Genomic DNA, 10,050 nt, shown 5'->3' with positions numbered 1-10,050 from the left:
TTCAGTTACATCACACTGTAAATTTTTGCTATAAATTCTGTGTTACGATCGAGCCCTCCACTATCACCTGATGAAGGAGCGACGCTCCGAAAGCTAGTGTGCTTCCAAATAAACCTGTTGGACTATAACCTGGTGTTGTGTGATTTTTAACTTTGTACACCCCAGTCCAACACCGGCATCTCCAAATCTTAAATCCTCTAGGTCACTATGGCTGCTGATGTCTCCTTCCTACGGGCATCTGATTTATGCTGCTCCTTATCTGATCAGCCCAGTGTTACCACTCTCTCCTCGAGGTTAGAAGGTTGCCAGTTCAAGGCTAACTCCCCCTCACTTGATGACATTCCAATGTGTTCAGCTGCTGGGGTCAAACAGGGGTCACAACCCTACACTTGGTGGCGCACAGTCACTAAGAAGAAACATTCTACAAATTGGCCAGGAGGGTGGACTTGCCACCCAATCGAGGGACAGTAAGCAGAATCTCAAATTGGACGGTCATTAGGAAGCCACCAACCAACACCCAGTTTAGAAGGAGATGTATCCACCAAGTGAGAGACGGAGGGGGGAGGTGCCTCAATTCAGAGCAAGCTTTAAAGTGTTAAATGTCAGCAGCTGGGCTAACTTTCTCTGTCGCCTGAGAACCTGCCGACAATGCAACCGGTGCTATAAATCTTGGTCTACACACATTTGTCATTATTTATGGAATCTTACCTGCTGAAATAAGTCACAGAACTCCAAAGTGATTCATTGTCTCTCAAGTACTCCATTTACATCAAGGATCTGACAAACGCAATGTGTGTATTTGTGGTCTCTTTGTTACAAGTGCATCATTGGTAGTTCAGTGAGGTTTAAAAGACTGATACCTGGAATGAGTTGGTTTGTTATGCAGATGCAGACTGGGCTTGTTTCCCTTGGAGTTGAGGAGAATGAGGAGTGACTTGATTGGAGTATATCAGAAGTAGCTTAGTGGTTAGCGCTGCTGCCTCACAATGCCAGGGACCAGAGTTCAATTCCAGCCTCGGGTCACTGCCTATGTGGAACTTGCACATTCTCCCTGTGTCTGTGTGGGTTTCCTCCAGGTGTTCCGGTTTGCTTCTATAGTCCAAAGATGTGTGGCTTAGAGAGGACTGGCCATGCCAAATTGCCCATAGTCTCCTGGGACATGCAGGCTAGGTGGATAGGCCATAGGAAATCCAGGGGTAGAGGGTTGGGTCTAGATGAGATGCTCTGAGGGTCAGTGTGGATTCAATGAGCCAAATGGCCTGCTTCCACACTGCAGAGATGCTATGACCTTCACAAAGTAGACGAGGAAGGGATATTTCCTTTCGTAGGTGAGAATAGAAACAGGTGGCACTGCTTTAAAATTAGGCATCATCCCTTTGGTCAGAGAGGAAGAGAATTGCCTGGTCTGAGCGACTTTGGAACCCTCTAGCTCAAAAGGTGGTGGTAGTGGTGGGGCTCATTGAATATTTCTCAAGTGGAGGTAGAGGGGTTCTGTTTTGGAAAGGAATTAAAGGTTATCGGGGGAAGTAAATGGCAATGTGGAATTTGTCACACAAGCCATCAGCCATGGGTCTTCCATCTGCAGAACTGGATAAAGGGCTGAATAGCCAACCTCTACTTCTCTGTTCAATATCAAATGATTTTCATTCACAGACTTTGGCCAGACCAGCATTTATCACGCATCCCTAATTACCCAACAGGTTTATTTGGAAGTACAAGTGTTCGGAGTACTCCGAAAGCTAGTGCTTCCAAATAAATCTGTTGGACAATAATCTGGGGTTGTGTGATTTTTTAAACATGTCCACACCAGTCCAACACTGGCACCTCCACATCACTTAAAACAAAGCTGTCTTTAATGGTTCAGTAAGAATTTCGAGAATGTCTCAGTGTTGGATATTCCTGTTTGTAATCGAACAGTTCTTTAATGGAATTATTTGGAGAACATATTTAAGATTGATCATAACTGCCCACGTGACAATTAGGAATGGGCAATAAATGCTGCTTTTCCCTGATCTTTCATTTCAAGTCATGTAACCCTCACATGCAAGTGTTTTTTGAAAGGTATTTAACTCTGTAATCATTAAGAGGCCAATCAGGAGTCAAGTCTCACCAATGAACATAATTTAAACTATCGATGTAACACAGATTTTGTTTTACCTAAAGCAAAGTTACTTGCATTTCTATAGCAGCTTGTTCAGAAACTTCAGTCAATACACGTTGAAATGTGGTTCCTGTTGTAAGGTAGGAATTGTGGTAACCAATTCACACCTAGAAATCTCCCAAATCAGCATGATTTTCTGGACTCATATGTTGATTGAGAGACATGATTTAGAGGTGCTGGTGTTGGATTTGGATGTACAAAGTTAAAAATCAGACAATAGCAGGTTGTAGTCCAACAGGTTTAATTGGAAGCACTAGCTATCGGAGTGTTGCTTCTTCATTAGATGGTGAAGGAGCAGTGCTCCGAAAGCTAGTGCTTCCAATTAAATCTGTTTGGATTATAACCTGTTGTGTGTGATTTTTAAGGGCGAGAGAGGGTGAGAGCGAGGGCAGGCGAGAGAGGGCGGGCAGGGGCGAGGGGGGGCGACAAGGACGTCAGGGAGAAGTCTTTGGTGCTATTTTAAAAACAGGCCATGGGATTTTTTTCATCGACCACACAAGGGGCTGCAGTCTAACATTTCGTCTGAAAGATGGCACATTTGGCAATTAAACAAATTCTCAGTATAGCACAGGAAGTGTCAGCCCAGATTTAAGGTCAAGTCTCTGGAGTAGGATGTGAAACTGCAACCTTTTAATTCAGAGGAAAGAGGGGACGTTACTGACTGCTTTCAGTGATAAATAGTTGCTAACAGTTTATAAACCAGGATGGCTGTCTCCCTGTTCACAATGTGCAGTGTAACTGGAGCCAGAAATCAAATAAAGACTTTGTAGGTCAGTCGCTCACAGATAGTAGTCAATTAATAACTACATTTTAAACTTTGGTAGAACATTTATTTTTTTTTGAAAATGTTGCATGATAAATGTTGCAAGCACAGAACACAGATGGATGGTTGCCAAGGTGATAGGATACATAAATCACATGACACTGAGTACTGAGCAAACTTTTTGGTCTCTGTACCACACAAAGGCTTAATAGCACTGGAGAAAATGCAAAAAAAAAAGCCTTAAATCATAGGATTAAAAATAGGCCATTGTGCCCATCAAATCTACTCTGCTATGCAGAGAGATCATGGCAGATCTAATAATCCTCGACTCCACTTTCCTGATTTGTCTCACTAATCCCTGATTCCCTCACTGATTAAAATCTGTCCATTTCTAAATGATCAGAATTGAGAGATTACAATAATCAGAAAGACTCAAGAAATCTCTCCTGTACAAAGATTGTGGTCCAATAGACTCTATAGATCAGATCAAGATTCAATAACTTAGAAATATTCAAAATATAGGAACAGGAGTACACCATTCAGCCGCTCAGTAAGATCATTGCTAGTCTGTGGCCCAACTCTATATGCCTGCTTGGGCCATATTGATTAATAACTGATCAATAATAATAAAAAAAATTGTCTCAGATGTAAATTTGACAGACGTGGGTACTGCAGATGCTGGAGTTTAAAGTCAAGATTAGAGTAATGTTGGGAAAGCACAGCAGGTCAGGCAGCATCCGAGGAGCAGGAAAATCAATGCTTCAGGCAAGGGCAGATTGTGGGCGGCACGGTGGCACAGTGGTTAGCACTGCTGCCTCACAGCGCCAGAGACCCGGGTTCAATTCCCGCCTCAGGCGACTGACTGTGTGGAGTTTGCACGTTCTCCCCGTGTCTGCGTGGGTTTCCTCCGGGTGCTCCGGTTTCCTCCCACAGTCACAAAGATGTGCGGGTCAGGTGAATTGGCCATGCTAAATTGCCCGTAGTGTTAGGTTAAAAGGGGTAAATGTAGGGGTATGGGTGGGTTACGCTTCGGCGGGTCGGTGTGGACTTGTTGGGCCGAAGGGCCTGTTTCCACACTGTAAGTAATCTAATCTAATCTAATCTAATCTAAATTTAACAATTGAAACACCATCAGCAGGCATTTGAGGGAGTTCCAAACCTTCACTACTCTCTGCACGTTGAAGTACTTTCTAACATCTCTGCAGAATGAGATTATGCCTGAGCTTATGCAGGTTTTACCAGTGGAATATCAATACCATTAAATATCTCAACCTGAAAGAAAGTAAAAGCTCGGGGCCGTGAATATAAGGTAGTTGCTAATCCTACATGCTACTCAGATGACAAAAAAAAAGATGACAAGGAATATGCAAAGCAACTAACAGGCCCATTTAAGCAGAAACTAGTTAAAACACACATGGGAGAATGGAATTGAGGAGGAACATACGAATTGGAGCAGGAGTGAGGCATTAGCATCTCAACCCTGCTCTGCCATTCAATTAGATCATTGCTTACCTGATTTAGCCTCAGCTCCACAAACCCACTTACAACCCCACCCCTCCAATAATCCTTATTCCTTCACTTTCTTGGTTTAAACTATGAAAGACTTTAATCTAAACTATTACCTTTTTCTTTATTTTGCTCCTATTCTATGATGTAATGCTTAACGTTTTGACTTTTTTGTTTCTTACTACTTTATACCTACACTTCTTTTGTGCCTAGGTACCTAAGATGGCACCATGTGTGGCGAGATTATACACTTTTCACTGTACTCCTGTACATGAGTACATGTGACAACCAAATCGAAAGTCTAATCTTTGACTCTATTGGTAATCGATCTGCCTCTGCCTCAAAAATACTGGCACAGCTTTGACTGGCTGAATGGCCTGAGTAGGTTCTTACATTAGAAGTGAAAGATTGTATTGTAAGCCAGAAACTAGAAGCCTTCAGAAAGGAATGGATGTGAATCAAGCAAAGAACTAGAGTGTAAGAGGGTAAATAGTCAAGGTCTTTTCCACAGAGTAGAGGAGTTCAAAACCAGAGGATGTAGGTTTACAGTGAGTGGAATCGAACCTGGGAATTAAAAGGCACTTAGGGGTGGTGCATGTATGGGACAAGCTGCCACAGGAAGTGGTGGAGGCTGGTACAATTACAACATTTCAAAGGGGCAGCACGATGGCTCAGTGATTCGCACCACTGCCCCACAGCAGCAGGGTCCCAGGTTCGATTCCAGCCTTGGGCTGTATGGAGTTTGCACATTCTCCCCGTGTCTCCGTGGGTTTCCTCTGAGTGCTCCGGTTTCCTCCCACAATCCAAAGATATGCAGGTCAGGTGAACTGGCCATGCTAAATTGCCCATAGTGTTAGGTGCATCATTCAGAGGGAAATGGGACTGGGTGGGTTACTCTTCGGAGGGTCGGTGTGGACTTGTTGGGCCGAACGGCCTGTTTCCACACTGTAGGGAATCTCTAATCTAAAGGCATCTTGATGAGTAAACGAATAGGAAGGGTTTAAGAGGGATATGGGCCAAATGCTGGCAAATGGGACTAGATTAATTTAGTATATCTGGTTGGCATGGACCGAAGGGTCTGTTTCCGTGCTGGACAGCTCTATGACTCTACCGAGAATGCTGGACCTCTAGAGAGACTCAGCAGGTCCAGCAGCACCTGTGGAGAAAGTTAACGTTTCAGAGTAGAGGGGGCCATGAGGACTCTAAACATTAACTCTGCTTTCTCTCTCCACAGATTGCTGCCAGACCTGTGAGTTTCTCCATCACTTGGATGCTCTGAAGTCAGAACACAAATAGTTTTGCACCACATTTCCCGGATAATGCTTCATTATCATTCCCCCCTCCCCCCCCACTACACCCATCACAACACACACCGACTAACCTCCCAGCCTGTTCAGCAAAACTCAGTCCGGGATTTTAAACGCAGGATTACAAAGGAGTGGGTCAATCTGGCAGGGATTTTTTTTGGGTGGGGGAACCAGAAAATTAAACCAAAGGATATCTTCGACCCATTTCAATTCAGACTCCCAACATATTTTTTTCTGGTTCTGTTTTCAACTCCTACAAGGGGCTCTTTAAAGTTTGGATTGAACAAAACCTCTTGTTTTTCCACACTGTGAAACCCGAGGATATTTAGTTAGTTATTGAAAGCCAGTGAGAAACAGGGGGAAAATAAACAGGTTTTTGTTTTTGTGTGTTGGGGTGGGGGTTGGAACTGAATGAAGAAAATACAAGTTTATCCACTTTCTGTAAACAACTTAATTACGGCCAGATTAGCTTCCATACTAACACAAAGTTGAATGATATGATACAAGCTGCCAACTGTGTATTTTTGTGCTTAAAAAAAATAGTGCAGAGTAACGTTTCTACTTACCTCTTCCCATTACAAGAGCACAGAGACAACAGACTCTCTTCCAAAAGCGTCTCTTTGGGATACTGAAGTCCCTACCCTCCCGAGCGGCTGAGGCTTAAAGGTAAAGTCCAACCACGGCCACCACCCTCCGCGTTACATAACCCATTCCAGGAGGAGGGGCGCTTTAAGAGGATGTGCCCCATTGCCCAGGTACACTGGCTGTGGCGGTGGATCAAGGTGCATTGCTGTTTCAGTGGTCGGGCTGAAACATTCCAGAACACACACACACAGACAAACGTTTCCGCGGACGTGGCGCTGGTATCTTGTGCGTTATGTTTGTGAAAGGGGAAGACTTTAAAGTAGTTTTTCAGCTACTGTATTTTCTTTGAAAATCTTCAGCTACGTTTTTGTTAGGGGGGAAAAAAAGGACACGTTTGTTTTGTCTTGTTCTCATCAGGACAATTCGCAAGAAATAACGAAGTTAAGGAAAAGCAAGCTTTAGAGTCATAGAGATGCGTGGGGGAGGAGAGCTGAGAGATAAATTGGGCTGGGGCTGGGGCACAGGAAAGTGGAATGGCCATAGATGGATGTAGGTGAGAAATCATTGTGATAGGTCAGTGGGAATGGATAGTTCCCCTATTTATCTGTCAGCCTCTGTCTCCCTCCACATTCCTGATGAAGGGCTTTTTTCCCAAAATGTCGATTTTCCTGCTCCTTGGATGCTGCTTGACCTGCTGTGCTTTTCCAGCACCACTCTAATCTTGACTCTATTCTCCAGCACCTGCAGTCCTCATTTTCGCCTCCCTCTAAACACTTCCTATTCATATGTCCATCCAAATCCCTTTTAAACATTGTAATTGTACCAGCCTCCACCACTCCCCCCAGCAGCTCATTCCATACACACACCACCCTCTGCTTGAAAAAGTTGCTTTTTAGGTCCCTTTTAAATCTTTTCCCTTTCACCTTCAACTTTTGCCCTCCTGTTTTGGACTCCCCCACCCTAGGGAAAGGACGTTGGTTATTTACCCTATCCATGCCCTTCATGTTTTTATAAGTCTCTATAAGGCCACCTTTCAGCCTTTAACCCTCCAGGGAAAACAGCCCCAGCCTATTCAGTCTCTCCCTATAGCTCAAACCCTCCAACCCTGGCAATATCCTTGTAAATCTTTTCTGAACCCTTTCAAATTTCACAACATCCTTCCTATCGGAAGGAGACCAGAATTGCAAAAGTGGCCTAACCAATGTCCTGTACAGCATGATATGACCTATAAGCAATGCACTGACTAATAAAGGAAAGCATACCAGACATCATCTTTACATGAGACTCCACTTTCAAGGAACTGTGAACCTGCAAGGATTGTGGGAGGAAACCAGAGCACCCAGAGAGACACAGCGAGAATGTGCAAACTCCATACAGACAGTCGCCCAAGGCAGGAATCAAACCTGGGACCCTGCAGCTGTGAGGCAGCGGTGTGAACCACTGAGCCATCGTGCTGCCCCTTTGAAATGTTGTAATTGTACCAGTCGCCACCACTTCCTGTGGCAGCTTGTCCCATACATCCACCACCCCTGATGAAAAGGTTGCCCCCTAAGTCCCTTAGGTAGTGTCAAGGAACTTCAGTATCCCAAAGAGACGCTTTTGGAAGAGAGTCTGTTGTCTCTGTGCTCTTGTAATGGGAAGAGGTAAGTAGAAACGTTACTGTGTGTTTTTTTTTGCTTAAAAAAAGGTCTCTTTGTTCAGCAACACTCCCCAGGACCTTCCCATTAAGTGTATAAGTCCTGCCCTGATTTGCCTTTTTAAAATGCGGCACTTCACATTTATCTAAATTAAACTCCACCTGCCAGTCCTCAGCCCATCAGATCAAGATCCTGAGATAACCTTCTTAAGACCGCAAGAGAAAGGGACAGGAACAGGCCTCCCAAACCCATTCCACCATTAAGTTGGATCATTGGCAGATACTACACATATCCAAATTCCCATAACATTGATTCCCCACGTGAATCATCTATCTCAGCTTCATATCCTGTGTGGGTAATGCCCTGCGCACCCCCCAATAATTTATATCAGAAACAGAAAATGCTGAAGAAACTCAGCAGGTCTGGTAGCATCTATAGAGAGAGAAACAGGTTAATGTTTTGTGTCCACTGTGACCCTTCATCAGAAGGATATTTGATAATTCATTCTTGCTAGACACAAAATGAAATGTTACCAGGGAATATGGATTTCAAAGCACAAATCCAAAAACAGAAATCGCTGGAGAAACTCAGCAGGACTGGCAGCATCTGTGGAGAGAAAGCAGAGTTAAGAAGGGTCATGACCTGAAACATTAACTTTGATTTCTCTCTATAGATGCTGTCCTTCCTGCTGAGCTTTTCCAGCAAATTCTGTTCTTGTTTCTGATTTCCAGCATCCGCAGTTCTTTCAGGTTTTATTTATTTACAGAGAGGTGATGGGGTAATGGTGCCGTCTCTGGTCAAGTAATCCCAACCCTCAGGATAATGTTCTGGTAATATCGGTTCAAATCTTGAGATCTTAGATGGTGAAATTTGAATTCAATAAAATCCAAAAATAAAAAGCCAGCCTAATGGTAACCATTGTTGTTATAAAAATCCACCTGGCTCACTCATTACATTGACAGAAGGAAATGTTGGTTTATCAGGTCAGACCTACATGTGAGTCCACACCCACAACTATGTGGTTGACTCAACAATTAGTGATCGGTGATAAACATCGTCACGGTCAGCAATACCCATGTCCCATATCGGAATATTTTTAAAAAACTGATTGAATGGTAGAGTAGGCTGCTATTCTGTATGTTTGTGTGAGAGGAGAGTGGATAGCTGATTCCTTTTGGCTGGTGGTGAAAAGACAGTTAATGTTTTGCATTGCATTTCTCGCACACTCACACCTCCCATCCTCCATATGCTTACACACAGACCCCACACACAAACCCCCCATGCTCACACCTCACATACATAGAACATAGAACAGTACAGCACAGAACAGGCCCTTTGGCCCACGATGTTGTGCCGAGGTTTAATCCTAATGTGAAATATAGTAACTTAACCTATGCACCCCTCAACTCATTGCTATCTCATGCGCATGTCCAGCAGTCGCTAAAATGTCCCCATTGACTCTGCTTCTACCACCACAGCTGGCAACACATTCCATGCATTCACAACACTCTGCGTAAAGAACCTACCTCTGACGTCTCCTTTATACCTTCCTCCTAATATCTTCGAACTATGACTCCTCGTACCAGTCAATCCTGCCCTGGGGAAAAGTGTCTGGCTATTGATTCTATCTATGCCGCTCATTATTTTATATACCTCAATCAGGTCTCCTCTCTTCCTCCTTCTCTCCAGAGAGAAAAGTCCAAGGTTACTAAATCTTTCTTTATAAGTCAAGCTCTCCAGTCCAGGCAGCATCCTGGTAAACCTTCTTTGCATCCTCTCCAAAGCCTCTGTATCTTTCCTGTAGTAGGGCGACCAGAACTGGACACAATATTCCAAGTGTGGTCTCACCAGGGACTTGTAGAGCTGCAGCAAAACTCCACGGCTCTTAAACCTGATCCCCCTGTTAATGAAAGCCAAAACACCATCTGCTTTCTTAACAACCCTATGCACTTGGTGGCAACTTTGAGGGATCTATGTACTTGCACACCAGGATCCCTCAGTTCCTCCACACTGCCAACAATCCTGTCTTTAAACCTACATTCAGCATTCGAGTTCAACCTTTCAAAATGCATCACTTCGCATTTATCCAGT

At 44.0% G+C, this 10,050-nt stretch overlaps 1 protein-coding gene across 3 annotated transcripts in view; it reads right to left on the bottom strand.

Annotated features, from left to right (window-relative positions):
• stra6 (signaling receptor and transporter of retinol STRA6) overlaps window positions 1–6,388 on the bottom strand; it is a 51,073-nt gene extending 44,685 nt beyond the window's left edge. For 2 of the 3 annotated variants that reach the window (XM_043680296.1, XM_043680298.1), the window contains exon 1: window positions 6,304–6,386. The gene's annotated coding sequence lies outside the window, so the exon portion shown is untranslated. Of the gene's footprint in view, window positions 1–6,303 lie in introns of all 3 variants that reach the window. The other variant, XM_043680297.1, reaches the window with a different exon arrangement.
• Between the last annotated feature and the right edge of the window lie 3,662 nt (window positions 6,389–10,050).

Source organism: Chiloscyllium plagiosum, chromosome 40, assembly GCF_004010195.1.
Source record: "Chiloscyllium plagiosum isolate BGI_BamShark_2017 chromosome 40, ASM401019v2, whole genome shotgun sequence".
In the NCBI taxonomy this organism is placed as follows: Eukaryota; Metazoa; Chordata; class Chondrichthyes; order Orectolobiformes; family Hemiscylliidae; genus Chiloscyllium; species Chiloscyllium plagiosum.
The sequence above is the reverse complement of the archived record's forward strand: the minus strand, read 5'-3'. Positions and strand labels throughout refer to the sequence as shown.